General features: G+C 40.1%; 1 pseudogene; it reads left to right on the top strand.

Annotated features, from left to right (window-relative positions):
* The first annotated feature begins 4,407 nt into the window (after nt 1–4,407).
* Nucleotides 4,408–4,929, top strand: LOC124096338 (peptidyl-prolyl cis-trans isomerase H-like; annotated as a pseudogene).
* Nucleotides 4,930–5,492: the final 563 nt, after the last annotated feature.

Below are 5,492 nucleotides of genomic sequence, written 5' to 3' on the forward strand. Positions count from 1 at the left end.
CTGTGCTACCTTGATAAAGAAGATGTGGCTTCTGCCCTTGTGGAGTTTGAATCTACTTTTATAAGAAGTCATTTACTTGTGAATACAATCAGTCACCAGTTTAATTTACCAACTTGAGATTTCTGAAAGGCTTTAAGCTTTTCTGTACCCTGCTATGGGTCCAGATTTGATTAGTTGTTTACCTCAGTGTGAAATTTATGTCAATTAATGGTTCTTTCTCTTCCCTCTTATGTTAATTACTCAAAAACACGACTTCCAGCTCTTCTACAGAAATTTCCACGTTGGCTGTCCATTTTGAATTCCCATGAATGCTTTATTATTTTCTGAATTTTACATCTTTTTTTTATATATATATAGCAGTAGCAACCTGTCCTTGTCCTTCTATTCTGTCATTTGTGCTGCCTTATTTCTTTGCTTCAAGTACTTGGTAATCCTTGGCTGTCCTTCCATATTTAAGAGTAATGCACTAAGCCAGGCATGGTGGCACACCACCTATAATCTCAGCAATTTGGAAGGCTGAAACAAGAGGATCATGAGTTAAAGCCTGCCTCAGTAAAAGTGAGGTGCTAATCAACTCAGTGAGACCTTGTCTCCAAATAAAATGCAAAATAGGGCTGAGGATTTGGCTCAGTGGTCAAGTGCCCTTGAGTTCAATCCAAGGTACCCACCCCCCCAAAAAAAGAGTAATTCACTAAAAAGGTGACTGGGGGCTCTATAGGGATGAGACACTGTCAATTGGTGGGCTTCACTGTAGGGGGAAAGTATAAGAAGCCAGCTTTTCTTATGAGGAAAGTATCCATAAGTCAGGGTCTGTAGTAAGTCATCTTTTTCAAGAAACCACAAAATTTTAGTGGCATATAGTGTAACCACTTATTTCTTGCTTTCCCCATCTGCAGGCAGGGCTCTCTTGGGCTTGAGCTCAGATCTGCTCCACATGCCTCCGATCTACCTTAAACCAATATATACACATGGTATATTCTTCTCATGATAAAAAACAGAACAAGAGACCAAACCAACCATGCAAACCCATGTCAAGTCTCTGCATATTTCATGTTTGCTAACAAGGCCAAGCAATTCACATGGTCAGTCGTAAAGCCAAGAGGTGAAGCAGTATATTCTCCCCAACATGAGGCCATGAGAAAGATAGGCATGTGAACTTCTATTACAGAGGAGTTAAGAACTGAATCCAATAAACCACTCTAATATTCTCTTTTATCTCAAGCCACTCAATATTTCTCCAAAACAATCTTCTAATCTACTGCCAGGGGGGATAGGCCAAGCTACAGGTGTTCTTAGGTGAGATAGAGGAGGGGCTTCTGACTCTCCTTGACCAATAACAGCAGTGTTTCTCTGCTCCTATTTCCAATCTAGTGCTCTCTGCTATCCTCCTCATGATTTGTGTTAACTCCTGAGTTTCTCACATTCTGTTTCTCCAAAGAATACAGCTCTGGTGTCCTGTGGGGGTAAAGGATGGAGCCTGTGTGGTTGCTGGAGGTGGTGTAGGTCTAAGTGCCCACTGTTCTCACCCCATCTTCTGAGATGTCCGTGCCTGCCAGACTGCCTCCTTAGCTTGCATTCTTGTCTTTCTTTTCTCTGCTAAATTGGTTGCATCCCATCATCTGCTTTCTGTCCTCATATGGAGCAGTTTGGATTTACATTTCCTCAAAGATGAAGTTTGTGGTGTTTCTTTCCTCACTGTTTTGTTTTGTTCTGCAGTTAATTCCAATCAATAGAGAAGATATCAAGGTATTTTACTCTCCACCTTAATATTGGAAAGCCAAGGGGGGAAATGCAAGTGTGTGTGTGTGTGTGTGTGTGTGTGTGTGTTGCTGGACATCAATCAAGGTCAGAGCTTCATGCATGCCAGGCAAGCAGTCTACCACTGAGTTACACCCCGGACCCCTAAACACAATTTTTAAAGCTATTATTTGTTAATTGCTTGCCATGTATCAGGAACTTTGCTAAGCAATTTACACTCGTTACCCCCATAAAACCTCTGAGAACTAAGTATAATTATACCTATTTTTGGGATGATGAATTGGGAACTAAATGAAGTGAAGTAATTTAGCTAAGGCTAGTAAACTTGTAAATGATGACATCAAGATTAGAGCCCATGGGCTGGGTTGTGGCTCAGTGGTAGAGTGCTTGCCTGGCATGTGTGAGGCACTGGGTTTGATCCCCAGCACCACATAAAAATAAACAAATAAAATAAAGTTATTGTGTCCATCTACAACTAAAAAAATATGTATTAAAAAAAAAGATTAGGTCTGGGGTTGTGGTTCAGTGGTAGAGTGCTTGCCTCCAACTTGTGAGGCACAGGGTTCGATCCTTAGCACCACATAAAAAATAAATAAAAAGAATAAAGTTATTGTGTTCATTTACAACTAAAAATATATATATTTTTTGGTGCTGGGGATTGAACTCACGGCCTTGTGCATGCAAGACAAGCACTCTACCAACTGAGCTATATCCCCAGCCCATAAATATATTCTTAAAAAAAAAAAGATTAGAGTCCAAGATCCATCTAGGAGTCTACACTGTGGGTAAATTTTTATTGGGGTGAACACCAATCAGTGCCTAGGAAAGCTTGCAGTGAGGTAAGGACTCTAAAGAAGGTGATAACAAGGGCTAGGGCTATAGCTCAGTTGGAAGAGTGCTTGCCTCAAATGCACAAGGTCCTGGATTCAATCCCCAGCACCACAGAATGTGATAATAAGGGAAATGGAGAGGGACAGTAGGCCACTTCCCTTATCTACAATATTCAGGTGAGGATCAAATCAAAGTGACCTTGCCTGTAAAGTAAAAGAATGTGCTGCTCATAAAACACCTGGGGAAACCCACCTGTACAGTGGCTGTGCAACCTATCCTATATGTCCCCCCAGCTTGAAGGCATGGTGGCCAGGCCTCATGCTTGCTGGTTGGGGAAACACAGAGGAGGGTCCAGCTTCCCAGTCTGTTTCCTGGATTCCAGCGAGAAGTGATTCTCCTTTTATTTAGGTTGTTACTCTTCCTACCAAAAGTAACATTGGAGAATATACTCCCTTACATGCCATGGTTACCAAGCTCTTTTAGATTTCCTGATTTCTGCCTATACTTCTGAATATAGAGCTTAGGAAAACGGAGGATTTCTTTTGTATCCTACTCTCTCCTCCTAGAATTTGACTTTCTTTGGATACTGACAAACCTGACCTTTTCTGCAGAATATAATCATTTTCTAAAAATGCAGGAAATTGGAGAAACAATAAAATTCCATGTAGGTTTTTACTTTGCCAACTTAGACACAGACTAAGAAAGCCTCAGAATACCATGGGTTCCAAAAATACCATATATACAATATAAATTTATTGTCTATTATTTATAAAAATAAATTATGACAGTATTATGTATTATGATTTTAAATTTTCAAACAAAACAGGAAAAAATGAAAAGTTTTTTTTTCCTGCCCTGCCTGCTTCTCTCCTCTTTTCACAAATATTATATGCTGCTTATAAAAACTTCAGTTGATAGCTAGACGTGTGCCTCACGCCTGGAATCCCAGCAACTTGGGAAGCTGAGGTAAAAAGATCACAAGTTCGAAGTCAGCCTCAGCAATTTAGCAAGGCCCTAAGCAACTTAGTGAGACCCTGTCTCAAAAAATAAAAAGGGCTGGGGATGTGACTCAGTGGAAAAAGCACCCCTGGGTTCAATCCAGGGTATAAAAAAAAAAAAAAGAATTAAATAACACAAAATATATATAATGCTTAGCTTATTGCCTGGCACACTTAATTACTCACTAAATATTAACTTTTAATTTTTATTTGTATCAATAAAACTAATAAATGGTCCTTATTATAATTTACATTGCTTTTTGAGAAAGCAAAAATAGGATTAATTTAGAAGATACCAATTAGTTAAGAGAAATTAAATCATTATCACTTAAAGCCAATGACTCTACTAGACAGGTCAGTTAATGAAAATTTATTTTAGTGTGTGGAGAATTTTATATTGAGCTAGTTACATGAGAAAATTCAAATAATTTGCATTTTAAATAGTTGTGAACAGGCTCTCTGAGGCCCCAAAAGGAAGACATTAACTAGTGATTAGAAAAATCAATCTCTTAGCTGAAAGGTTATGTTTTGTATATGTTGGGGTTCTGCTCGATTTGTTTTGTTTTCTTGCAGTGCTGGTGGGGTTGATCCCAGTGTGACATGCATGCTAGCCCACTGCCCTACCCCCAGCACCCCTTAGCTGAAAGTGTTAGCAGTTTCACTTGCTCTTGTATCCTCTGGCCTGAAGCAGAAGCTGGAGACAGAGCAGAAGTATGTGGGTTCCACTTAGGACCTTGTGAGGACTGGCAACACCACAAGGCAGGGCCTGTATCCTGGCAATTTAATATCATGAATATCCTTCTGCTTTGGGGTCACGGACATGGTGGTGGCAAATTCAAGCTCTGTCAACACCATGGTGTTCTTTGATGTCAGCTTTTTCAACCAGGAAGTTGGTCACATGAAGATGGAGCTGTTTGCAGACATTGTGCCTAAGACCACCAAGAACTTTAGGCAGTTCTTACTGGAGAATTCAGAAAAGATGGGGGGCCCATAGGAAACAAAGGGGGAACACCTTCCTCGTGGTCATAAAGGATTTCATGATTTAGGGTAGAGATATTGTTAATGGAGGTAGAACTTGAGTTGCCAGTATTTACTTGGGGGCCATTTGCTGATGAAAAATTTAAACTTAGACACTTGGCTCCAGGCCTCTTTCTATGGTAAGCAGTGGTCCCAGTGCAAATAACTACCAGTTCTTCATCATATGCTATAAGTGTGATTGGCTTGGTGGGAAGCATTTGTAGTGCTTGGAAAAACCATTAATAGATTCCTCGTGATGAAAAAGATTGAGAAGTTTCCCATAGGCCCCAACAATAAGCCCAAGCTGCATGTGGTAGAGATATAGTATGAAGAGATATAGTCCAGACCAAGACTGAATCAGATCATCCCTTGTTCTGGGTGATGGTCTTGAGTCAGACAAACTGGACTGGCCTCTGTGTTTATTCTCCTGCCTGTTGTGGCCCCAGTTGATCAAGAGACCCTGGAAGTATCACAGATTCAGAACCACAATTGTCTGTGTTTAAATTTTCTTTTTAAAATATTTTTAAATTGTTGATGTAACTTTATTTTTTATTTATTTATATGTGGTGCTGAGGATCAAACCCAGTGCCTCACACATGCTAGGCAAGAGCTCTGCCACTAAGCCACAACCCCAGCCCGGTGTGTTTAATTTTTCAACTAAAAATATAGGGTTTTGTGTGTGGGTTTAAAATACATACATACACACACACAAACACACACACACATATATAATGAATATCCTCCCACTAGTGATTACTATCTCTTTTATAGCTTAGGAAACTGGGGCTCAGAGATCAAGTCACTTAGGCTTTCTGGTTTACATCCTCAGAAAACAAGAGAGGCAGATTGAAGTGAAGGGGCAGGGAAGCAGGCAGGCAGGTTGTGAGC

This window comes from Marmota monax, unplaced genomic scaffold (genome assembly GCF_021218885.2).
Source record: "Marmota monax isolate L192 unplaced genomic scaffold, Marmota_monax_Labrador192_F-V1.1 WCK01_AAM20220418_F8-fsc00004, whole genome shotgun sequence".
Taxonomy (NCBI): Eukaryota; Metazoa; Chordata; class Mammalia; order Rodentia; family Sciuridae; genus Marmota; species Marmota monax.